The sequence below is a fragment of the Myotis lucifugus genome, unplaced genomic scaffold (assembly GCF_000147115.1).
Source record: "Myotis lucifugus unplaced genomic scaffold, Myoluc2.0 scaffold_185, whole genome shotgun sequence".
Taxonomy (NCBI): Eukaryota; Metazoa; Chordata; class Mammalia; order Chiroptera; family Vespertilionidae; genus Myotis; species Myotis lucifugus.
The window spans coordinates 642,608-669,636 of NW_005871233.1; the positions used below are offsets into that span (position 1 = coordinate 642,608).

The 27,029-nt window shown below is 45.5% G+C and overlaps 1 protein-coding gene across 1 annotated transcript in view; it reads left to right on the forward strand.

Moving 5' to 3' along the window:
- The first annotated feature begins 1,760 nt into the window (after window positions 1-1,760).
- The window catches only part of SIPA1L3 (signal induced proliferation associated 1 like 3), a 261,128-nt gene continuing 235,859 nt past the window's right edge, over window positions 1,761-27,029 (forward strand). Inside the window, exon 1 of the mRNA XM_023760563.1 lies at window positions 1,761-2,357. The gene's annotated coding sequence lies outside the window, so the exon portion shown is untranslated. The remainder of the gene's footprint in view (window positions 2,358-27,029) is intronic.

Sequence of the window (27,029 nt, forward strand, 5' to 3'; positions counted from 1 at the left end):
TCAAAAATTTTTTTTAAGGGGGTAAAATAAGGAAAAAAGAAAACCCCCCTTTTTTCCCCCCGGATCCCCCCTTTTTTTTTCCCCTTCCCAAAATTATAACCCGGGTTGTTCTCCTCATACCCTTTTTTTCTGGCACAAACTAAAGGAATTTTTGTAAAAATTTCTTTTTTTTTTTAAAAAAATGTTAGAATGCTTAATCCTTTTCGGAATTTTTTCCATTTAACCCGGGAAACCACCTCAAAATAATAAAAAAACTTCTGTTTCTTTCCTTAAGTTGCCATTTCCATGTTCTCCCCTTCCCGCCCAAATTTTCTTTTTTTTAATTCCCAACTTTTTTTTAATGGACTTTGGGTGTTCCCCACCTTTTTGTTTTCCCAAAAATAAAATTTTTTTTTATTCCCTAAGAGTTTTTTTTTTTTTTTAATCCCCCCCAAGGAATTTTTTTTAAATTGATTTTAGAGGAAAACCCCCATGTGAAAAATATGGATCATTTCCTCCCCCACGCCCCCCCCCCCCCCCCGGCCCCAGGGAATTGAACGAACCCACAGCCTGTGTATGTGCCCTGACCAGGAATTGAATCCTTGACTTTTCAGTGTATAAGACGATGTTCCAACCAACTTAGCCTCACCGGCCAGGACTTGGAGTTTTAATTTTATTTAACTAAAATTTCAAAATTGAAGCAATTTAAAATTTTTTCATTATATATAACTTATTTTGAATAAATTGGGTTAAATTAAAATTTCACCTTTTAATTTTTAATGTAAAATTTAAAGTTGTATATGTAGCTTGGATTATGTTTCTATTAAATAGTACCGATTCGATTGTCACTGTCCAATGGTGGACTGATACCCACACTGGATTTAGCTCCTTGAGGGTAGGAACCCAGTCTGTCTCGATTTCTCTTGTGTCCCCATAATCACCCAACCTGGCATGACATAGGTGCTAAAAACATTTGTTTAATGAGTGAGCAGATGAATGACCCCATTCTCTCCCCGGAAGATATGTATGCTTCCCAGCTTCAAGTCTTATTGATCATCTTCTTGGAAGGACGGATCGGGTGGGAAGGGTACTGACTGGGTTTATTTGACCAGAGGTCCTTGCAGTTCCAGCCAATTACCTCCGTAATCCCCTTATGAAGTAGGAGTAGCAAGCTCCCCCCCCCCCCTTTTTTTTAAAGGGTCCAGCTATTGATTACGTGAGCAAGTGTACTAAATTTGGAGGAAATTTCACAGGCCATAGGTACTCAACAAATACTAGTCTCCCTCAGAATGTATTTTCAACAAATGGACGGTAGATAACAAGGCCTCCAGGCAGACCTCTGGGTGGTGTTCCTGAGGCTCCCCTCGAAGGCAAAGCTCTGGAGCTGCCTAAACGGGGGAAAGGCGACCACACCTGAGTCCCTCTCTACACGTTAGGGCGTCCCGGCCCTCCGGGTGGCCGGGGAGGAGGCAGTGTCTGCCTCTTCAAGTTCGGGCCGCGCCTATTACCTGCGACAGGGCTCGTAATAAGGGACGGCTATGGCGTGTGAAGCCGCACACCTAGTAACTCCTAGGTGAAGGACCAGACGTAGAAGGAGCGCCTGAGGACCGACCTTGGGGAATGCCTTGGGAGGACAAGAGTGGACACAGCGGTTGGCCTTTCCACCTCGCGCCCGGCGAACTGACCCCGCGAGGGGAGTGAGCACGCTTGCGCACTGGCCCGCAGCCGTCAGTAAAAAGCCCGGCGCGAGATACCGCGCGCGCGCGCGCACTCGCTCTCGAAAGGCAAAAAAAGTCCTTCCGCGGGGCCCGCGGTAATTTAGACCCGGAGTTGGCCGGCGAACACGCACAGATGTCCTTCGCCGCCGCTCCACTCCTTTGGGAGTGTAGCGCTGTGCTGTCCCCGCCTTTCCCCAGGCACGCGTCCTCGGCGTAAGTACCTCGCGCCTAGCGGAGAGGGAGGGAGAAGGTCCGCCGAAAGGAAGGAGGCGGACGGGGCTGGAAGAAAGGGAAAAACCTCCCTCGCGAAGTGAGGAGCGTGGCAGCCGTGTTGGAATCTGCAGAAGATATGCCTCTGTCCCTCACTCCGCTGGGGGCTGCGGAAGTGCTCTGAAGGTTGGAGCGGCGGGGAGGCGACAGGTGGACTACCATTCCCAGAAGGCGACGCGGTGCTGCGCCTACGCTCCCGCGGCACCTGCGCGCCAGGCGTTTTTCAGTTTGCTGCCGCCTAGGGCGAAACTACAGTTCCCAGGTGGCTCCGCGCGAAGCGGCTTGGAAGTGGGCAGCCTGGAAGTCACTCGGGCCACCGAAGCTGGCGGCGTCTCTAGCAGACGGTGCGGGGCCGGACGCCGGGGTCGTGGGGCCCAGCCGGACGCCCAGGTACGTGGCTCTAGGAGTAGGGGCGGCCTCACTTAAGGATGGCGGGGAATCGGTGTCTATTGGAGCGGGAGCGGGAGTGCTCTGAGGGCTGGCGGCCGGCCGGGTGTGGGCACCAGTTTTTGGGGCGGCGGCGCTAGGACTCGCGTCCTCCGTACCTGGAAGGACTCGTATCCGCATGGCTCAACTTTCTAGACGTGCTACCCGGCGCTGTGCGGAAGAGCATGAAGTGGGAGTCGGGGTGCAGTGGGTTCGCGTCCTGGCTCTGCCACTCCCCGGAGCTTCGATCTAGGGAAACCGTGCCGAACCCCAGTTTCCCCTTTCGGTAAAATGGGGGGAGAAGAGGATCTGCCCCTCGCTGGGAATTCTTTTGAGATGTTGAGATCTGGCGAGTAAAGCGTTTGGCACACAGAGGGCACTTATTACGTGTTTGCGCTATTGTTAGCTCCGGAGAAATGGGGTGAAGGTGTTAGCAACCGCATAGGATTAGTTGAGGGTGTGCGTGTGAAAAGCGGAGTCCATAGTTAGCAGTCAATGCAGAGTTGGCTGAAATTATTTTGTTAAGAGCTTTGGTTTGGGAGGCAGAGAGACCACATTTAGGCTCTTCCATTTACCAGCAGTGCGACCTTGTGAACTGACTCCACCAATGTGTGCCTTGGTTTTCCGATCTATAAAATGGGGATTTTAATAGTTACCTCATAAAGTTGTTTTGAGGATGCAATGTGAATACCATGTGTAAAGTACGTAGAGCAGCACCTCGCACATAGCGTTCACTAAATGGTCCCTTTTATTCAGCGTTTTTCCAGTGCCCCAGAGACACTTTGAGGTTTGGGCTCTGGCTATAGCCTTGGTCTCCCCATTGGGATAGATTCACAACTGGTCTAGTTTACTTCCTTTCCTGCAGCCTCACGTTCCTCATTTGTTATATCAGCCTCAGAGGGTTGTAAGGATTTGCTGAGGTTGTATTCTCTCACTAAGTAACAGCTCTTATGTAGAATAATTATTTTTCTTCAGTGTTCTCCATCTGGTCCAGAGGCTGCCTGACTGTGGGCTGTGACATGACAGCCCTGAGCTCCTCCCCACATTCACTTCCAGCCTCAGTATCCCATCTGTGAAGTGGCAGTCATAGGACTTTTGAGCCAGGCTTGTTTTGATGATCTCAGGAGATAATTAATGTTTAGTGTTAAGCACCGGGCCAGGTGCATAGTAAGCACTGAATGTATCTTGTTTTTCTTTTTCTTTTTAAAACATACATTTTATTGATTTTTTACAGAGAGGAAGGGAGGGGGATAGAGAGTTAGAAACATCGATGAGAGAGAAACATCGATCAGATGCCTCCTGCACACCCCCTACTGGGTATGTGCCCACAACCAAGGTACCTGCTCTTGACCTGAATTGAACCTGGGACCCTTCAGTCCGAAGGCCGAGGCTCTATCCCAGGGCTGGGCAAACTTTTTGACTCGAGGGCCACAATGGGTTCTTAAACTGGATCGGAGGGCCAGAACAAAAGCATGGATGGAGTGTTTGTGTGAACTAATATAAATTCAAAGTAAACATCATTACATAAAAGGGTATGGTCTTTTTTTTTTTTTTTTTTTTAGTTTTATTCATTTCAAACGGGCTGGATCCGGCCGCAGGCCGTAGTTTGCCCACGGCTGCTCTATCCACTGAGACAAACTGGTTAGGGCTATCTTGTTTTTCTTGATAGACCTTTGCTGCTGCCTCATTGGGCAGAGCAGAAACGAGGTTATTCCCCCCCTCTCCCCCATTTTTGTTCACTAAAGGTTAAATTGTGGAACATACTGCAGTATAAGGACCTGAGAAGAGTCCTGCTCATTCATACACTCTTCCCCCCAAGTCAGCACATTCATTCCAGTGTTTTATGACCATCCCAGTTCTGTCAGCACTTTGTTTCAAAATTATACTAGCCCACTGAGCTCCTTGATGCCTGTGCTTCCTTGATGTCCCCTGGTGACTTGTCCCTTGGGTACTATGAACTCAACATGTTCAGTCTAAACCTCTTCTCCCAGAACTAGTAGTCACCATCTTGGCAAATGGGCCAACATTGACCCAATTGCCCAAGCCAGAAACTTGGAAGTTGCTCTTCTCTCCCAGCCTTCCCAGGTCTAATTGATGGGCAAGAAGGATTGAGCTGCCATTTCCAGGAAACATCATTTCTTTGGCGAACCTTGGTTTCCCATCTCATGGATACTGAAAGTCCTCCTGAGCCACTGGTGGCCTTTTCCGATTAGGTTGAGTTGTTTCTTTGAAGTTGCCAAGGATTAATGTATGTGCAACATTGTATTAGTGAGGAACAGAGAAGACAATACAGATTTGGCCAGACTGCAATGGCAACAGGTGTGGTGTCAAGGCTTTGCTTTCAGGGGACCCACTTCTACAGTTTTAGCCTGGCAAAGCTTGTCTGAATTGTTCATTTCTTTCTAAAAAGTCATACCTTGTCAGCAAGTTAGAATATTCTGTATGGGAAGGTGGCCCTACTTAGCATTTCAGGAGGCAGCACACTGGAAACAGACTGGGAAGGGAATTTATTAGATGCCCATTTAGGTTGAGCCTGTTGTCAGAAACCCATTATTGGGAACCCGTGGTTTCAATTAAATTTGTAATGGCCATCAAATTTACCTAAATGTTTTTTAATCTGAGGAAATAAAGTAGTGACATTTAAAAAATGTTTGTTCTTAATTATTAGGGACAACACATGGTTTTTTAGCAATTTGTGGACTGGTCTAAGATTTAAATGTGAGCTTGTTTTTCAGACATTGCAGTTGTTAGGTAAGTAAAAAAATGGAATTTAGAAGTGCAGTAATTGGTGCCCTTTTTCTGTAAAGCACATTTTTCTGATATATTTCAGAGGTTTAAAAAATGACCCAGGTTATGATAACAGCTTAACCTTGTTATGTGTTTAACTCACAAAATCTGAATTAATTGTTTTTAAATTTGCCAAATCATTTTATTTTCTTATTTATTTGGTTTGTTCTTTTTTGTTGTTAATCCTCACCTCAGCATATTTTTCCATTGATTTTTTTAGAGAGAGTGGAAGGCAGGGGGAGAGACAGAGAGAGAGAGAGAGAAACATTGATGTGAGAGAGACAGATTGATTGGTTGACTCCTACATGAGCCCCAACCAGGGTTGGAGATCAGATTGAGCCTGCAACCGAGGTACATGCCCTTAACTGGAATCAAACCCAGGACCCTGTAGTCGCAGGTCGATGCTCTCTATCCACTGAGCCAAACCAGCTAGGATATGTGTTTGTCTTTTAATAAAAGAATTAAACAGTCATTTCCTTTAAGGTAAAGTGGTTGTTTTTAGCTTTCCATAAGACTGGTATTGCTCCTGTTTCTTAGGACTGCCCTGCTCATGGCCTTAATTTATGTGTGTGAGAATGGGTAGAATTTGACTTTTAAAAAGTTATGCAAAGAAATACATGCTCATTGCAATACTATGTCAAACAATACAGAGATGTATAAGGAAAATAATGGGTGCCACCCTCCACTCTAATTTCCCTCCTCCAGGGATAGCCATTCATTCCAACAGCAAGTATTTATTAAGTGTTTATTGTTTGGGTTTGGAGATTTAGTAGTGAACAAAATGGATATGCACTCTGCCCTTGGGGATTTGGGTGGATTCGCTCTCCTTATTCTGTGCTTAAAGGGATGTATATGCACATTATTGATTGTCTGCTTCTTCTCCCTCTCACTCCCAAAAAGGAGGGTGGGGTCAAGTCACATATATTTGTAACTTGAGTTTTTCGATTACTGACAGGGCATCTCCCTTAGTCGGGTTACACACAGACCCGACTCATTCTTTTAACTGCTAGACTCACGTTCTTCTCACCATGGAGAGACCATGCTTTATTCCACCCTTCTTCTATTGCTGGACATTTAGGTTGTTTGGGGGATTTTACTTTCATAAACACATCCATTGAGCATCCTGGTACATAGGCAGTGTAGCATAGTGGTTAAAAGCATAAACCCTAGTCAGGGAACAAGACAGACAAACTCTTTGCTCTCCTAGGGTTTATATTCTAGCGAGGGAGACAAAATAAGGTAATTTCAGATGGTTTTAAGTATAGTGGGTGAAATGAGAGGGGGAGGGTCTAGAGCAGTGATGGCGAACCTTTTGAGCTCAGCGTGTCAGCATTTTGAAAAACCCTAACTTAACTCTGGTGCTGTGTCACATATAGAAATTGTTTGGTATTTGCAACCATAGTAAAACAAAGACATATTCTTGATGTTTATTTTATATATTTAAATGCCATTTAACAAAGAAAAATCAACCAAATAAATGAGTTCACGTGTCACCTCTGACACGCGTGTCATAGGTTCGCCATCACTGGTCTAGAGCATGGATGATGGGGCAGAGCTGGTGGTGAGGAAGGGATGGTTACTTCAGCTTGGATGGTCAGGGAAGGCACATGAGCTGAGAGACTGGAATGAACCAAGAGCTGGAAGCAGAACGTTTCAGGCAGAGGGAGCAACAAGTGCAAAGGCAGAGAGAGAGAAATGAGTTTGCTGCAAAAACAGTGTTACTGTGGCTGGAGAAGAGCAAATTCCTGTTTTTCAAGTTCATACTACTATAATTTTGTAAAATAATGATAATAAAAGCATCTAACGTTACCTAATGCATACTCTGTAGTAGTCAGTTTTCTAAGCATTCACACTTTTCCTCAGTTAGTTCTCAGGAGTCAATGAAGTAGGTAAGTATATGGATCTTGCTTTACAAGTGAGGAAGCTGACTCCAGACTCCTTCACACTCATGCCGAATCCCTCTCTTCCCAGGCCCTCTCCAATAGGCTGAGACAAGTTTAGGAAGTGGAAGGAGCATTTCCTTTACATGTTGTTTGACACCTGTAGGCTATATCTAGTACCTAACTTGTGGCAGCAGGAATGGTTTGAGCGTTGTTTCCTCTGACAATAAGACACAGTGGGGTCAATTTCTGTTGGAATGTTTGGTTGCTTCAAAACTGAAGGCCTGCAGCAGAGCCTATCCTCAAAACAAGGTTGATTGCTTGGCTACTGCACCAGACATTGGTTAACAGGAAACAGGGTAGGTGTCAAAGGAGAGTTAATAAGGTAAATGCTCCATTTGGGTGAGATTTGCAAGGTGACTTGGGCTGGCAGGGGAAAGAGTGTTTGAAAGTTCTGAGCCAGCAACTCAAGTGGTAGTGTGGCCTAGGACCTTGCTTTAGCCACCATGACTGGGTCCCTTTTGATTTGGTATATCCTGGGTCTTAGAGGTTGTTAAATATTTTGAATGGAGCAGGCCTGGTTAGATGTGAAGCAGCAGGTACTTTTAAGACCAGGATATAAGTACGAAGAGCCTCTTTCATCCAGCTGTGAAGGAAGCATTTTTTTCTACCTAGCCTGTGTGCCAGGCACCATGCTGGACACTGACAGTATGAAGGTGAATAAGAAGACACTGGTAGGGATTGTGGGAATGCTGTCCACTAGAAATATAGTGCTAGCCACTGAAGCAGACATAATTTAAAATTTTATAGTGGCCACATTTTTAAAAAGTCAAAAGAAACAGGAAATTAATTTTAATGATGTATTTTATTTAGTTTAAAAGGTTATCATTTCAACATGTAATCAATGTAAAGATTATTGATATACTTTACATTCTTTTTTTCCATATGAAGTCTTCAAAACATAGTGCACTTTACACTTTCAGTACATTTTCTTTCTCCCTGGCCACATTTCAGTTGCTCATGTATTAGACAGTGTGGGCTTAGGGAGTGAGAGAGACACACATAAATCAAGGGTGGTAGTTCACAATGATAGATCAAATATGTCATCCCTGTTTTATATTGGTGAGTAAGGGCAGATGAGTGATGAAAAGCATATTTATTGTAGGCAGATATAGCTAACCTCACAGCTGCTGCCCACCAGAGGTGCCTTACAGGCCTGGCACTGTTCTTAGTGCTTGGGGAGTGTGCCGTGTTCTGAGGTGGCAGATATTGTACAGGTAGGGAAATTGAGGTATGGTGATGAGGAGTCCCTTGCTCAAGGTTAGGCAGAATTTGAACTCCGGTCCAGAGACCATACTGTTGTATGTGTTGCAACAACCTTCCTAATGCCGCGACCCTTTAATACAGTTCCTCATGTTGTGGTGACCCCCAACCATAAAATTATTTTCGTTGCTACTTCATAACTGTAATTTTGCTACTGTTATGAATCGTAATGTAAATATCTGATATGCAGGATGTATTTTCTTTTTATATTTTTATTGATTTCAGAGAGGAAGGGAGAGGGAGAGATAGAAACATCAATGATGAGAGAGAATCATTGATTGGCTGCCTCCTGCACGCCCCCTACTGGGGATCGAGCCCGCAACACAGGTATGTGCCCTTGACCGGAATGGAACCTGGGACCTTTCAGTTCATAGGCCGACGCTCTATCCACTGAGCCAAACCGGCTAGGGCAGGATGTATTTTCATTGTTACAAATTGAACATAATTAAAGCATAGTGATTAATCACAAAAACAATATGTAATTATATATGTGTTTTCCGATGGTCTTAGGCGACCCCTGTGAAAGGGTCGTTCGACTGCCAAAGGGGTCACGACCCACAGGTTGAGAACCGCTGCACTAGATGGTGTTTGTGGGGGGATGGGGTTTGTGTTTTGTGCAATGAAAACCATAGGAAGGACTCACAGCGCAAAATGAATTCCCAGAGTTTGTTAACATCAATCCTCGAGTCTATGTTGGTGCTGGTTTAGACTTGAGCAACTGCTAGGGTCACTCCTTAAGTTGAGCTCTAGGTTTTGTTTGAAATAGGTCTTACTTCCCAGGACAGAGTATAGTTTTGGGGGACTGGGAGGAAGGTGGGCAGCAAGAATGAGGGAGACCAGCCTATTGAAAGCTTATTTCTAAATGGCTTCTTTGGGTGTGAAGCCTATTTTCTCTTTTTGTCTGCTGACTCTGTCTCTCACAGCTGTAGCCTCCTGTGGAAGCTGAGTGGCATCTTCCTGTGAGCTCAGCAATAGCAGGGCTTACTCTGCTTATGAATCTTGCCTTTGCTCTGATCCAACGAGGCATTGTTGGGTAGGGACATGGGGAGAGGGATGACACAGTATTTTCCTCTGTCAACTCTATGGGAGTCATAGTTCTAGACTTTTAGTTACTTTCTTGGCTCAGGGTTCCCCATCTCAGAGGCAGGATGAATCTGAGCCTTCTCCCCAAACAAGGCAGGTGCTGAAAGATTCTGAGTCTGTTTATGTCCCCAGGTCACCTAGTGCCAATCCCTGTCCACTGGTTGTGATTCACAAGGTTTTTAACCTTCTTACCACTCTATCTCCTACTGTTGGACAATACTTGGCATGTAAAAGATGCTTGGTAAGTGTCTGTTGGCTGAATTAATGATACTAACTAGCATTCATTGAGCTCTTGGTGTGTACAAGGCACTTCTATACCTGCTTTTTGTGTAATATCTCTTTTAATCTTAATAACTACTCCATGGGGTAGATACTGTTATTATTCCCATTTCCCATCTAAGGATACTGAAGTCCTGAGACTCAGTGCATGTCACAATGGTTGTGAGTGTCTAAGCCAGAATTCAAATGCAAGCCAATGGCTCCAGAGTCTGCAGTCTCTCCATGGATGGACGTATGGACGAATAGGGTAGGCAAGCAGGACCATACTGACTAGCACCACTCTGGGCACCAGCTTTTTTTATGATTCAGGAATCTGCACTTCCCCCTTTCTTTAAAATAATCAAAATGAACTGGATATTTGATATTATGAAGGAATTCTTCTTAATTTTTTAGATATGATAATGATGCTGTGGTTCTCCTTAAGAAAAACAACCTTATCTTTTAAGACATACCTCTGAAATACCTATGAACTGTTAAGATGTCTGGGATTTGCTCAAAATAATATGGATAGACAAGGAGTGGAGGGGACAGTGTACAGTTAAATAAAGAGGCAGTAAGATTGGCCATAAGTTGGTAACTGTTAAATATGGCCAGTAGAGGTTTATTATACTCTTCCTTTCCCCTTTGTGTGTTTGAATGGCTTATCATGAAAAATTAGAAACAAGTACCACAAATTTCACTCAGCATTTGTATGTTTCAATCCCAAGTGTATGGTGAGGGAATTCACTGCCTCTGCTCAGTCTATTTGTACAACAAAAACGGTGTGGCCCAGCCAGCATGGCTCAGTGATTGGGCGTTGACCTATGAACCAGGAGGTCAGGGTTTGATTTTTGGTTAGGGCACATTTCCGGGTTGCGGGCTTGATCCGCAGTGTGGGGTGTATAGGAGGCAGCCAATCAATGATTCTCCATCATGATGTTTCTACCTCTCCCTCTCCTTTCCTCTCTGAAATCAATAAAAATATGTTTTTAAAAATCACAAACAAACAAAAAACAATGTGTTTTTTTCTTCTTTGTGAAACAAGTCAATACTTGGCCCAAGGCTTCAGAAACACTTTGGTAAAGTAGCATCTGATAATATTGAGGACATCTGCGAGGCTCCATTGGCCACGTGCTTCCCTACTGCTCTGAGTAACGGCCACGGTGGCATTGGCCCTCTGAGTCCGTTTGCTGAGAGCCTCTTCCGGAAGATCTCTTTCCCTCCAGCACCTGACCATGGGGCCCCTCCTACATTTTTTTTCAAGGACAAGTTCCAACAAGATCCTCATATCCTCTTCCATCCTCCCCTCAGGACAGACATGCACAGACCCTTCCACTGATGGGGCTTTGTTAAGGCCCCACAACAGAACCAGAAACCAGCTTTTGATTTGCCTCCAACACTGCAGTGAGAGGCAGGGAAAGTGGCCCCTTTCCTTCTGACACTTGACAGCAGAAGGAAAGGGGCAAGATGCAGCTTGTGCCTTGGACTTGATGATAATTTCACATCAAGCCAGCAATTATAACTTCTTTACAACAAATACACACACACACTCCTTCACATCGACTAAAGACTCCTATTGCATTTGTTCTTTTGGGGTCTGTAAATTAACAGCAAATAAATGTGTGGCAGAGACCCTTGTGTGGAAGTGGCAGGAAAAGAGTGCACCTTTGGGGGTTTCTGCATATTGTTTTTTGCCAAGTAGGTAGAAATGGTTAATGGTAGCAGTAGCTCCACCCCTGTTTCTGTACATCACGTTCTTGGTGTGTGGGGAGGAAAGCAGGGGAAGTCCTGTAGACCCTCTGGCCTTCTCCAAGACTTTGCCCCTGGCACCCTGTTCAGTTCTGTCCTTTTTTCTTTCGAGGGCCTTGAGGTGAGCCCAGAGTGGAGAGAATGTTAGGAGCACTGTCACCTGTTTTAGCAGCTTGAATTTTTTTCAGAGTTTCCACTTTGGAGCGCATGTGTTGGATCTGAGGTTAGCAAACTCCGAATACTGACATTGCATCTGATTTTTAAACTTATTCAACAGGTATCCACTGAGCTGAGCACTCTTCTAGGTACTAGGGCTATAGCAGTGAGCAAGGCATACAATGCTTCTTTGAATGGAACTCTCATTTAAGTGGAGGATTCAGACAGTACACAAGATAAGATGTATGCTGTGTTAGGTGGTTATAAGTACTAAGTGGAAGAAATGAAGTAGGGAAAGGAGATATGAGATATTGAGGTGGAGGGTGTTAACATTTTAGGCCATCCCTGGCCTCCCTGGGAAGGTGACCTGAGTACAGATAGGCCTGAGGGAGGTGAGACTGTAAGCAGCAAGGGTGTCTAAGCAGAGGGAGGAGCCAGTGCAAAGGCCCTAAGACCATGGGCCTGGTAAGAAATAGGAGCTTACAAGGAGGACTGTGCCACTAGAGCAAAGTAAAGGAGGGGAGAGTAGGAGGGGATGGGGACAGAGACGTGACAGCTTTGCAGATGACGTAGGATTCAGTATAGGTTTGTTTTTTCCTCTGATAGAAATAGGAAGATATTGTGGGGTTGATTAATTTGTTAAATTTTGAATAGTGACCACAGATACATGGAACCAAAGGAACAAAAATAAGGTACCCAGTTCCCTTCCCCAGAGACACCACTATCCCAGTTTCTTACTGATGACCAGTTCCTTGACATTACATTATTTGAGTGAATTTCCTGGCTTATGTTAGTTAAACCATGTAAAATTACCTTTTTGTGGGTCAAAAATGGTTAAATGTTGGTAATTTTATGAGGTTCAGCCTAATAACTTCCTTTTGGGAGCCCAAGGAAGCTTACCAATCCTTTCTTGCCCCAAGGTTGGTGGCCAGAGTTGGGGACATCCTCCCCTTTCTGCATCCTACACTTATCTTTCGGTGACTGGCTCAACAGTGTCAGTGACACCAGTGCCCCACCTAAGGCCTCATGAACCTAGTGTTGCTGTTAAGCCTGACAAGAGGCTGCTGCTTCCTACTGGGACCTTACCTATGGGTGGCATTAGTCATTCTTTGTCTTTCTGCATCTTGGTACCACCAGTTTTGAAATCTCAGATAACTTCCAGAGGGAAGAGTACCCTTGGACTCTTGCCGACATTCAGAATGACCTGTGTGACAGGGGTGCTCTCTTGGTTCAGGCAGAACTTGTGAGCATTGCAGATCAGTAACTAGCTAAAGTAGCCAGAAAAGTGCCCAGCCTGGAGTGTCCATGGGAGTACCTGCTGGCCTGTGGAAGCTCAAGCTGTGGGAGGAAGTCTGAGGAGTGATGATCTAGACTTGGGAGAAAGGCCTTTAACACCTCATATGGTCACACCCTTATGCTGACCAGGAAGGCATATGTCTCTGGAAACCCAGAGCACTGGGCTGGGTCCAGGGGGCGCAAAATAAACCTCAAGGAGTTATGGATGCAGCTTTCCGCAAACTCAGTCAGAAAGTTGTGTCAGTTGGTATGCCTTTGGGTGCAAACAATAGTAATAGCAATACATAAGTGATTTATATAACATCTGCTATATGCTAGCACTTCACTAGGGCTTACCACGAAGTGACTCAATTAAGCTTCTCCATAACCCTATAAGATAAGCAGTCTTATTACCCCCATTTAAAAAAATATTTTTATTTATTTCAGAGAGGAAGGGAGAGGGATATAGAAACATCAATGGTGAGAATCATTGACTAGCTGCCTCCTGTACGCCCCCCTACTGGGGATCAAGCCTGCAACCCAGGCATGTGCCCTTGACCAGAATTAAAGGCGGGACCCTTCAGTCGCAGGCCAACGCTCTATCCACTGAGTCAAACTGGCTAGGGCAGGGGTGGGCAAACTTTTTGACTCGAGGGCCACAATGGGTTCTTAAACTGGACCGGAGGGCCGGAACAAAAGCATGGATGGAGTGTTTGTGTGAACTAATATAAATTCAAAGTAAACATCATTACATAAAAGGGTACGGTCTTTTTTTTTTTAGTCTTATTCATTTCAAACGGGCCGGATCCGGCCTGCGGGCCGTAGTTTGCCCACGGCTGGGCTAGGGCATTCCCCACTTTTTTTAAAAAAAAAAAATAAGTATTTTTATTGACTTCAGAGAGGAAGGGAGAGGGAGAGAGAAATAGAAACGTCAGTGATGAGAGAAAATCATTGATCGGCTGCCTTCTGCATGCCCCCCTGTGGGGATGAAAACCTGCAACCCGGGCATGTCCTGACTGGGAATGAAACCATAACCTTCTGGTTCATAGGTCGTCGCTCAACCACTGAGGCACACTGGCTGGGCTTATTAATCCTCTTTTTCAGATGAGACAACTAAATTTAAATAACTTGCCCAATGTCACACAACAAGAAAATGGTGGTGACATGATTTGGATCTAAGGAGCCTGACTCCGGAGGCCTCACTCTGAACTCTTCATCTCTGTGTGCTTCTGCAGTGGTTCTCAAACCTGAGCTCATAGAATCCCCTGAATGGCTTTTTAAAACACATAATGCCAGGCTTCACCCAGTTTCTGATTCAGTAGATCTGGCTTAAGAATTTGTATTTCTAACAACTTTCTAGGTGATAATGGTACTCTTGGGCCTGGGAACAATTCTCAGAGAACCACTGATCTACTCTAATGGGAAACCCCAGCTGAAATTTGTCTGAAATAAGATTTATGAACTCATATAACAAAGAAGCTTATAGGTAGGTAGCACCAGGGTTGACTAAGTTTCACAGTGCCTGTAGGCAAGCTCTCTCTGTTATACCACTCTGCCATCCTTCATGTGTCTCCTGTGCCTGTGTCCTCAGACTCCTCTCATGGCCATAAAATGACTGCCACAGCTCCAGTCGTCAAATCCAGTAGCAGAAAGAGGGCATCTCTCACTCACTATGTGTCTCTTCCTAGGTGTTCTGCCTCCTATATTCTCCTTATAGCTCACTAGCCAGCATTGTGACGCATGACCATGCCTGGGCAAATCATAGGCAAGGACCATTCAGGATTTCCTTTGTGGCTGGGGATGGAACTGTCCTCACCAGAAGCTCATGACTGCTGGGAGGAGAGTGGCTACAGGAATAAAATCACAGTACTATTTGGAAAAGAACTGGAAGAGGGGGATGGATATTGGGTAGGCAAATAACTGGATCTGCTGCAGAATTAGTGAAAGAAAGTGGGAACATAATACCCATCCACTTTTGTGTCATAATACTTATCAACTTTGTTTTGTAATTACCTGAATCAGGATATAGCTTTTTTGCTCTCCAATCTCATCAATCTTTTGTCTGAAAATTCAGGTAATCCCAAACTGAGTGACGAGGCAGCAGTGTGAGGGGCAGTGTGCGTGGTGTTTGAGAGTATTCACTCTGTTCAGAAACACCTGGATCTCACTCCCCTCTCTGCTCCTGACCAATTCCTGTGCAAGGTGTTTCTCTCAGAGGTTCAGCTTTCCCCTCTGAGGACTGCCTCATTGGATGGTTGTATAGATGAAGGGGAAGATAAAGGTTAAGTGTTTACCTCTGGTAGCTGGCACATGGGAAGTGCTCAAGAATGTGGCCTCTGCTATTAACATACAGTTGAACAACTAAGGGTTAGAACACCGCTCCCTCTACCCCCAGTCAAAAATCTGTGTATAACTTTTGACTGCCCCCCAAATTTTACTAATAGCCTACTGTTGACCTTATTGATAACAGTTGGTTAACACATATTTGTATATGATATGTATTATATACTATATACTTACAATAAAATAAACTAGAGGAAAGAAACTTAAGAAAATTATAAGGGAGAGAGAATACATTTACAGTATTGAATGGGAAAAAAAATCCACATGTAATTAGACCCACACAGTTCAAACCCATGTTCAAGAGTCAACTGTACTGTGTGAGTTACGTGCCAGTTGAGTCAGCTCTGACTCTCGGTGACCCTGTGAATGAGTGATGTTCACAGAGTTCTGTCCTCACAGCTCTGCTCAGCTCCTGTAGACTCATGCTTGTGGCTTCTTTTATGAGTGAATCTATCTCATATTTGATCTTCCTCTTTTCCTGCTGTTGCTATTTTTTTCCAGCTTTATTATCTTTTCCAAAGAACCATGCATTCTCATGTTATGCCTGAGTTAGGACAGCTTCAGTTCTGTCATTTTTGTCTGTAGTGACATTTCAGGCTGAACTTGCTCCAGGACCCATCATCTTTCTAGTGATAGTGATCCAGGGTATCTATAGAGCTCTCTTCTGACACTATTTCAAATGAATCAATTTTTTCCCTATCACTTTCTTCCTGTCCAACTTTCACATCCATGTATAGTAATTGGAAATACAAGGGTGTATGTGATCTTAACTTTGGTCTTTAATGAAACATCTTTGCTCTTAGTGACCTTTCCTAATTCTTTCATTGCTGCCCTTCCGAGTTTCAGCCTTCTCTTGAGTTCTTAGCTGCAGTCTCCATTTGAATTGATGACTGAGCCAAGATAAGCAAAATCTTTAACAATTTCAGTGTCTTCATTGTCTGTGTTAAAGTTGTGTACTTCTTTGATCATGATATTTTGTCTTCTTGATGATCAACTGCAGTCCTGCGTTGGTACTTTCTTCTTTTACTTTCATCAGAAGTCATTTCAAATCATTGCTACTTTCTGCCAATAGAATAGTGTCATCTACAAATTATAGGTTATTGATATTTCTTCTATCAATTTTTACTTCTTCTGAGTTTAACCCAGTTTATTAACATACTAAATGACTTACTAATTGAATAATTAAATATTTTATAATCCTGCTTTCCCTTCCCAACAACCTATGAAAGTGACCATCTATATCACAGACTGACATTCCTGTGGATGTCTGTTGCTACTACTTATAGATACAGTGTAAAGCTGTTTTTTGCCTTGTAAGACTATAGAGGGACTCAGGAATGGAGCATGGGCTCTGGAGCCAGATCACCTGGATGCAAATCCTGGCTCCATTTGGCTCCCTGTGTGACCTCAGGCAAGCCACTTAGCCTTGCAATGTTTGTTTCCAAGGTGGAGTTGCTAGTGGTACTGCCCTGTTAGGCTGTTGAGAAGATTCAGTGCATTAAAGCTGGTAAAGGGCTTAGAATACTGCAGTGCCTGGCCCACAATGAGCATGTCATCCAGATACTCTGTCTGCTATTCTGTCACTGTTTTGTGCCAGTGTGTTCACAGACTACTGTAAGCTACCTGAGAGCAGGGTCTGTGTGGCTTTTGTTTACCACTCTGTCTTAGTGTCTGACTCAAAATAAGTAGGATGCATATATATTTTTTGTGGCAGTATTCTTAATTTGTTTCTGTTCAGCTGTCCAGAATTTATTTTATTTTTTTAATCCTCACCCGAGGATATTTTTTCCACTGATTTAAATATATATATATATATATATATATATATATATACACACACACACACACACACACACACACACACACACATATATATATATATATATATATACACACACACATTAGAGGCCTGGTGCACAAAAATTTGTGCACTCGTGGGGGGGGGTCCCTCAGCCCGGCCTGTGCCCTCTCGCAGTCTGGGACCCCTCGGGGGATGACCACTTGCTGGCTTAGGCCTGCTCCCCGGGGGATTGGGCCTAAGATGGCAATCAGACATCCCTCTGGCAGCCCGGGAGCCCTCGGGGGATGTCCACTTGCCAGTGGGGAGCAGGCCTAAGCTGCAGTCAGACATCCTTAGCACTGCTGAGGAGGCAGGAGAGGCTCCCACCACCACCACTGTACTGGCAGCCATCAGCCTGGCTTGTGGCTGAGCAGAGCTCCCCCATGTGAGAGCCCCCTGACCACCAGAGGGCAGCTCCTGCATTGAGCGTCTGCCCCCTGGTGGTCAGTGTGTGTCATAGTGACCAGTCATTCCCAGTCTTTCTGCTGTTAGGGTCAGTTTGCATATTACCCTTTTACTATATAGGACAGAGGCCTGGTGCACGGGTGGGGGCCGGCTGGTTTGTCCTGAAGGGTGTCCCGGATCAGGGTGGGGGTACCGCTTGGGTGCCTGGCCAGCCTGGATGAGGGGCTGATGGCTGTTTTCAGCTGGTCGCACCCCCTTCAGGGTGGGGGTCCCCACTGGGGTGCCTGGCCAGTCTGGGTGAGGGGCTGAGGGCCGTTTTCAGGCTGGCGGGCGACCGAAGCTCCCAACCTCTCCTTTTTTTCTTTTTTTTTTTTTTATTCTGGGATTTATTTACCTTCTATGGCTGTCACTGGAGCTGAGAGCCAGCTTTAGCTCTGAGGCCCGGCTCTAGCTCTGAGGTCTCGGCTGCTGAAAGCAGGTATCTGGGGTTTGTTTAGCTTCTATAATTGCAACATAGTTGCTTAGAGTGCAGCTCAGAGCCCAGCCGCGGCAGGCGGGGAACCTTGGCTTCCTCCATCGCCAGGGCAACCAAGCCTCATGTTCGCTTCAGCTGCGTGGCTGCCGGCCGCCATCTTGGTTGGCAGTTAATTTGCATATCGCCCTGATTAGCCAATGGGAAGCGTATCGGAGGTACAGTTAATTACCCTATTTGTCTATTATTAGATAGGAAATATATATATATTTATGTCAGGGAGCGGGAGATAGAAACATCAATGATGAGAGAAAACCATTGATTGGCTGCCTCCTGCAAGTCCCACACTGGGGATCAAGCCCATAACTTGGGCATATGCCCTGACCAGGAATCAAACCGTGACCTCCTGGTTCATGGGTTGCCGCTCAACCACTGAGCCAACCAGGCTGGGCTCCATTGACTTTTTAGAGAGAGTAGAAGGGAGGGAGAAGAGGGAGAAGAGGGAGAGAGAGACAGAGAAAGAGAGAGAGAGAGAGAGAGAGAGAGAGAAAATCAGAGAGAGAAACATCTATTGGTTGCCTCCTGCATGTGCCCCAACTGGGGCCGGGGATCGAACCTGCAACCAGGGTGTGTACCCTAGACCAGAAATCGAATGCTCAACCCTTCAGTGTGTGGGCTGATGCTCTGACCACTGAACAACTGGCCAGAGCAGCAGTCCAGAATTAAAAATCCATGACCATGATTACCCCCATTTTGAAGGTATCAGCTGAACCTGATTGAATGTGAGGTCAGCATTTAATAATTGCAGCTGATAGTTATTGAGCATTTTTGTGGGTTGGGGCTAAGTGTTCACCATAAAGATTTCACTGATCTCTCACACTCATTCCATATTATAGATAAGGAAACAGGCCCAGGGAGAGGATTGGTCTCTCTTAAGAGGATATCTAGTGCAGTGGTTAAGAACTAAAAACCAACAGTTGTTTCACCACTTCTTGCTGTGTGATTTTTTTTCTGGCCTGTGATTTTTCTGTTCTAGAACTTTCTCATCTGTAAAATAGAAATTATAATAGCACCTACTTAGAGGGCAGCTCTGAGGACTAGGGGAGAGAATTCCTATGAAGTGCTTAGAATAATACCTTGTGCCGTGAAGCTCTAGGGTTTTGGTGGTTATTATTAGGCTCAGCCCTTCAGTTGTTCTTGCAGAGTTAGCCAGAGAGTCCAGCAGCAATGCTCAATCATTAAGTTGTGTTGTTGCATCTTCTAGCTAGCTCCCTCTCTGCACAGGGAAAGAAGTCCATCTTTGGATTGTGAGATTGTGAATGAAGCGGGCAGGCACAAGCCCAGGGCAGGGGGCATACTGTGGGCACAGTTCCAGCCCTTGCTCGGTTAGAGAACAGGTGGCTTATTTCCTGGAGTGGAGGTAACAGGCTAGCCTCAGACCAGGTGTCTTATGAGTAAGGAGTCCTTTTATTTCCCTCTCCCAAATGGATCGTTGGCAAAACAGTCCTCTCTGGTAACATGTCTGTTCACAAAGACCAGCCAGCCATCTCTTGGGGAACTCCAGTGGTTGGCGTGTTCTTGTGGCTGTTGAATAAGTCGCTGTTAAGAGCTGGCACGACAGGTTCCCGTTTCCGCATTCCAAACATGCAAGTGGCTGGGGGAGGCACCACCAAGGCCGAGGCAGCTTGCAGAGCTCAAGCAGGTGAACTTTGCCTGGAGAAGATCCTGCAGGACCCACAAGAGCCTAGAGTTCCCCTTACAGTCACCTGCCTACTTTGTGATCAGGGCTATGTTCGGGACATCTTTTAGGTGAGTCATGTTTGTTAAGTTTGGTAGTGACTTGTTGAGTAGAGAAAGTTAATATTGCTTCTTTTCGGGAACTAGACTGGTGGTTTTTTTGTCTTCCTTTTTTTCCCTCCTGCCTCTTTCATGAAATATTTATCTGTCTGCTCCAAACTATGAAGAAAGGGTAGGTGGAGTATTGAGGGAGTGAGGAGGAAATGTACGATATTTCTCCCTGGAGAAGGAATGAGTCAGTGTTGAGCTCCTGTGGAATGCAAACTTCTGTGCCATGTGCTATGGGGCATCCCATTCTAGTACAGACAAGCTGTGTGGTCTCAGATGAGTTCCTTTCCCTCTCTGGACCTGTTTCCTCATCTGATGAAATGGGGAAAAGGAGCAGTACCCACTCACCTTTCTCGTATACGTAAAGTATTCACACCCTGGCCATGGAGTGGTGCTCAGAGTCAGCTATCCCTGTGCCCTCACCCCAACCACCAGGCCCCCAAATCCCATGTATGATCTTATCTCAGACATCTCAACTGCCGCTGGCTATACTTCAGCTATACTGGTCTCTTGCTGCTCCTCCCTCAGGGCCTTTGCCCTGCCTATTCCTCTGTCTAGAACACTTGCCCCAGTATCCCCAAAGCTCCTTCCCCCTTCAGGTCTCTGCTCACATTTTACCTTTTCATTGAAGCCTCTGTCCTTAAATAGCACCTTCTTCATCACTCTCTAGCTCTTTACTCCGCTTTATTTTTCTTTTAATCCTCACCCAAGGACATACTTATTAATTTGTGTGTGTGTGAGAGAGAGAGGGGAACACCAGTGTGAGAGAGAAACATCAATTGGTTGCCTTCCCATACCTACCCCAACTGGGGAACAAACCAGCAACCTAGGTATGTGCCCTGATCAGGAATTGTATCTGCAACCTTTCAGTGTATGGGATGATACTCCAACCAACTGAGCCACACTGGGTAGGGCTGCTTTATTTTTCTTTATGGCATTTATTCCTACTTGACATGTATTTATTATCTGTCCCCCGATCCCCACCCCTAATTGTAGGCTCCATGAAAGCACAGGGATCTGTCTCTATCCTTGTCTCTACCAGTTCCTGGCATGTGGTGGGTGTCGGATAAATTATTTTATGAATGAATTTATGATATCAGGTGCAAGTGTAACCTTGTCCAAGGATGGGTGGTTGTCTCCATTTGGAGTTTTAGTAGAATGTCAGCATATCCACAAACATGTGGCTGTGAGGGAGGTGGCATGCACACACCTTCTCCTTGGTCTCCCAGCGAGTTCTTGGGCCTGCCTGACACCTCCAACCTTCTGGCTTCCTGTCCCTCAGCCCATTCGATCTGCATAGTCCAGCCCTACCAGTGACTCATCTGAACAGCCTGGGTGCATATGGCATGGAACAGACGGCCTTGGTGCTAGTGAGTGTAGAGGGTGTGTGCGTGTTTATTAGGTGGGGAAGGCTTTGTTGGAGATACCACCCATACACATACACCCCCCTGTATATGGAAAGCTGACTTTATCACTAGGTTTTGCTCAGTCTTCCTGTGGTAGGGAGGTCAGGGAATGCCTTGGAAATAGGAATTAGCTGGCCAGGCAAAGTTTATCGATCTTCCCTGTTTTTGTAGGGAATAATTCTTGTTCTGGGACTGAACAGGTTTTAAGTAAATGGTGAGCTTGAAGAGTCTTGCTGTGTAATAGCTGACACCTCCTCAGCAGTTTTCTGGCTCCCAGTGTCAGCGATTGATTCTGTAAGAATATCCTGAATGGCTTCCCCAAGCTCAATGGAACAAGGTCAGTGGCTCTCTGGGATCTCTCCTAATAGCATGGAACTGAGGTTCGTGTATCATACATTATGATACCTGGGGGCCTGCTGCTACTTGAGAAACATGCAGAGAATTAGAGGAGGTGCCTTTGAGTTCCAAGTACAGTGGTTTTGGAGACTCTCCTGGGAGTTCATTGTACATAATTCTCAAGTATCAGCACTGACTAAACTCTGGACACAATACTTATCTTCTTGGGGCCTCAGTTTCCTTATCTGGAAAATGGGAATAATTAATAGTACCTGCTTTAAATGAGAAGTTAAAATGAGATCAGGTGACCTAATTAGAACTGTGTCTAGTGCATAGAAAACACTCAATAAAAGGGGATGATAATTTTTTTTTAATTGATTGATTTTAGAGAGAGAGGAAGGAAGGGAGAGGGAGTGAGAAAGAGATTGATTAGGTTTTTTTTTTTATATACATATTTATGCATTAATTGGTTGTTCTGGTATGTACCCTGACCAGGGATCAAACCCATAATCTTGCCATATTGGAACGACGCTCTTAATCAACTGAGATATCCAGCCAGGGCCTGATAATTATTTTTATAAATTGATTTCAAGTCCCTTTTTACTTTTTCAGTCTGTCCTTTAAAAAAAAAAAGTATATATATATATATATACACACACACACTAGTGGCCCAGTGCACGAAATTTGTGCACATTAGAGGGAATTAATTAGAGGAAATAGTTTAATATTGCTATTTTGCCCTTTCTCTATAATAGAAATGTCAGAGATGAAAGAAAATTAGTCAAATGCATATGAAAATCTTCCTCCTGTCAGAGTCTGGGGTGCACCACGGGACTCAGAGTCAAGACCCCGCCCAACCACGTGCACCTCAAAATCGAGACCCAGACCCGGCCAGCCCCCCTCCCCCTCATTGGGCTAGATCCAGACCCAGCCAGTCCCACCCTTGCAAGCCCTGCTGGGTGGAGGGTGCAGTCTCAGGTCCCCTGGCCCAGTGCTGGGGCAGGGGGTGCGGCCTGAGGTCCCCCAGCCTGGGCCGGAGCAGGGGGCACGGCCTGAGGTCCCCTGTCAAGCCCCACCAGGCGGGGGGCACGGCCTCAGGTCCCCTGGCCTGGCGCCGGGGCTGGGGGAGCAGCCTGAGGTCCCCTGTCAAGCTCTGCCGGGTGGGGGGCATGACCTGAGGTCCCCTGTCAAGCCCTGCTGGGTGGGGGGCACAGCCTGAGGTTTCCCAACCTGGTGTGGGGGCAGGGGGTGCAACCTGAGGTCCCTTGTTAAGCCCTGCTGGGCAGGGGGCACAGCCTGAGGTCCCCTCGCCTGGTGCCAGGGTGGGGGGCGTGGCCTGAGATTCCCTGTCAAGCCCCATGGGGGTGGAGGGGAGCGCAGCCTCAGGTCCCTGCTGATTGCTCATTAAGGCTCGTTAAAGGTACTCGGCCTCAGCTGTGGGCGCAGCCATCTTGTGTTACGGAAACCCCTGCCTCAGCTGTGGGCACCGCCATCTTTGTGGCGGAGTGATGGTCAATTTGCATATTCCTGCTTTATTATATGGGATGTCCTACTAGAGACCTGGTGCACAAAACTTATGCACTCGGGCGGGGGGCAGGCGTCCCCTCAGCCCGGCCTGCACCCTCTCACAGTCTGGGAGCTCGCAGGGAATGTCCGACTGACGGCTTAGGCCCATTCCCTGCAGGAAGCAGGCCTAAGTCGGCAGACAGACATCCTTAGTGCTGCTACGGAGGCGGGAAAGGCTCCCACCACCGCTGCTGCAATCCCCAGCCATGAGCCCGGCTTCTGGCTGAGTGGCACACCCCCGGTGGGAGATCAGTAACCACCAGGGGGCAGCTCCTGCATTGAACGTCATAGTGATAAGCAGGCCGTGGGTGCACTCTTATCAGGGACCTGGGTGGTCAGTGTGCATCATAGCTACCGGTCATTCCACTGTTCGGTTGATTTGCATATTAGCCTTTTATTATTTAGGATATAATAAAAGTGTAGTATGCAAATTGTCCCCTTGACTGGGAGTTGTCTGGGAGTTCGACCAGGGGATGGGGCCAGCAAGGAGAAGGAAGGGAGGCCCTGGGAGTGGCAGGAGGCCAGGGGAAGGGAGGGAGTACCCGGTCAGCAGCCAGCAGCCGCTAGGGACCCTTCCAGTGCATGAATTTCGTTCACTGGGCCTCTAGTATAGATCTAAAGCTCTTGGCGCCAATCGCATGTGTGTTTTTCCATCTGTCGTTGTCAGTCGTGAATTTGCTTGACACTTCTATTATAGAGAAAGGGCGAATAGCGATATTAAAATAGTCTAATTAATTTCCTTTCAGTGTGCACAAATTTGTGCACTGGGCCTCTAGTTGTATATAAAACAAAATGACAATGGTCTAAGCAAGACAGAAATTTATTTCTCTCTCACACACATGACCCCAGTGATAAGCAGGCCATGGCTGCACTCTTATCAGAGACCTGGCTTACTTCTCCCCTTTTGCTCCACCATGGCTGCTCCAGTTCCAGCCATTACGTCCTAGTAAACAGAAAAGAAGGGGTGAGTATGGATACCCTGTCTTTTTTAAAAGACTTAATGGAAGTTGCACACAAGAATTTTGCTTATAGGCTCTTGCCCAAAACTTAATCACAGTACCACATATAGTTGCAAGGGAATTTAGGAAATGTTGTCTTTATTTCACATGGCCTTGTTCTTAGCTAAAAATCATATTTTATTACTAAGTTAAAGGGGAAGACTAAATGCTGGATTAGGCAGCCAGCAACTTTACCAGTTTTGAAGTGTTCCCTAAAAATGACTCTTAGAGAAGCTCCCAGACACCAGGATGATACCTCTAGATCAAGCATGTTAAACTCACAGCCACATGTGGCCCACAACAAATATTTTTGCGGCCCAGCCAATAATAACGGAATGTAAGCCAATAATAATAGAGAAATATGTTAATTAACCGGGACACCGTAATGGGTTGACTAGACAGGAGGTTGTGTGCACAGTGTTGGGGGCGGGGTGGCAGGGCCCTCTGCGTGTCTGCGCTGGGGGAGTGCCTGATCAGCAGTGGCCACAGCTGCTGCAAGGGCCAGAGAGGGAAGTAGGACCGGACTGGAGAGTGGGTGGTGCTGCGTGATTTCGAATTGCACGCTGGGCTCCTAGTTGTTTTAATAAAAATTTTGTAACTTATAGATAATTATTAATAACGAACTACAACGTTTGCTAATGACTGATTACTATAATTATGTTGCATTCATTTCTCTTACGCATCTTTTTTCTCCACTAATACTAGCAGCGAATATTTTAGTAGCCGATTGCCACGTCATTAGTCTTGTATTGACTTGTTTGGTGTGCACAACAGGAAGTATTTTGCTTTTGGAGAACAAGAAAAGTAAGATTATTTGTGTTACACTTTTTTTTTTTATTTTTTTTAAAATATATTTTATTGATTTTTTACAGAGAGGAAGGGAGAGAGAGAGTCAGAAACATCGATGAGAGAGAAACATCGATCAGCCGCCTCCTGCACATCTCCTACTGGGGATGTGCCCGCAACCCAGGTACATGCCCTTGACCGGAATCGAACCCGGGACCCTTCAGTCCGCAGGCCGACGCTCTATCCACTGAGCCAAACCGGTTTCGGCTGTGTTACACTTATTAATTTGTGCAGTTATTCAGTGTCTGGTAAATTAATGTTTAAGAAAAAATATTAAATTTTATTAAAATGTTCTATTATTTTATGTTAATGATTACTCATTTATTTTAGCCCTTTGTATTCAGCGTGCCTCTATTGAAATAAACCCATGTTTCTATGAAAAGTGAAGCTTTTATTTTTTTGCAGTCCCCATAAACTTAAACCTTATTTATTTGGCCCGTGCTAGCCTTTGTGTTTGACATGCTTGCTCTAGATCAGCGGTTCTAAACCTGTGGGTTGCGACCCCTTTGGGGGTCGAATGACACTTTCACAGGGGTCGGAAAACACATATATAATTACATATTGTTTTTGTGATTAATCACTATGCTTTAATTATGTTCAATTTGTAACAATGAAATTGGGGGTCACCACAACATGAGGAACGCGGCATTAGGAAGGTTGAGAACCACTGCTCTAGATGATGCCCATTTAGAGTCTCTGATGTACAAATATTTATTGAGCACCTGTTTTGTACAGGCACTATTCTGGGAGTTGGGAAGATAGTAATGAGCAAAACAAAAGAAGTGTCTCCACCCTTGAGAAGAGAAATTGTAAACAAGGAGTGTATAATGAGTCAGAAAGAGATAGAAGGTGTGGGGGAAAAATAAAGGAGGATGCATGGAGTGAGAGTTCACAAGCACATGGTGCTATTTTAGACAAGGTGGTCAGGGACGGCCTCTTTTGTGAGATAACATTGGAGTAGAAGTGAGGGAAGGGAGTGAGGTATCTGGGGGAAGAGCATTTGGGGCAAAATAAGGACCAGTGAAAGGCCCTGCGGTTAGGCAATGCCTTGTCTGTTTGAGGGTCTTCAGAGTCGTCAGCACGGGTCCAGAGGGGTGAGTGAAGGAGAGGGTGGTGGGAAATGAGAGCAGAGAGGTGACAGGCAGATTGTGTGAGGCCTTGTGTGCTTTACCCAGAGTGACATGGAGCCATAGGAAGAAGATGTGATGTGATCATTAGCTATCTTCTCAGAGTCACCCAGTGTCTTTTTTATTTTTTTTACCCAGCAGAGTTATCTTTTTTTTTTTGACACTGTAGTTTTTATTTTACTTTTTAAATCTTTATTGTTGAAAGTATTACATATGTACATATGTCTTCCCATTTTCCCCCATTGACCCTTCTAGCCTACCCCTGCCCCAGGCCTTTACCACCCTATTGTCTGTATCCCTGGGTTATGCATATATGCATACAAGTTCATCCTGTGTCCTTAAAGCATCCAGACATTTTTTTGAAAAAGTAAGTAGCTTCAGCTCTTATTAACTCATGACCACTCTGATTTTATACATGTATAGCCACCACTATGCACCCCACTGGGTTATTTTTAAACTAAATAGTTCAGTAAATATCTATGCAAGATAAGGATTCTTTAATGACAATCTACACTAATAAAAGAGAAACATGGTAATTGGCGTACGACCGCTACCCTTCCGATTGGCTAATCAGCGTATCCTTATGCAAATTAACTGTCAGCCAAGATGGCGGCCGGCAGCCAGGCAGTTGGAAGCGAACATGAGGCTTCCTTGCTCCCGTGACTGCAGACTCCAACGGCCTCTGAGCCGGCAGTTTGAAACATTCTAACAAATATAGCCGGCTGGGATCTCAGAGCTGAAGTTATACATTGTTTCGATTATAGAACGGCAAACAAACCAGCAGCGGAAGCCTCAGAGCTAGAGCCAGAGCTAAAGCTGGCCCAGAAGAAAAAAAAAAGAAAAAAAGGAGTGGTTGGGAGCTCCAGTCAGCCTGAAAGCAGCCCTCAGCCCCTCACCCAGACTGGCAGGCACCCCCAGTGGGAACCCCCACCCCTGAAGGG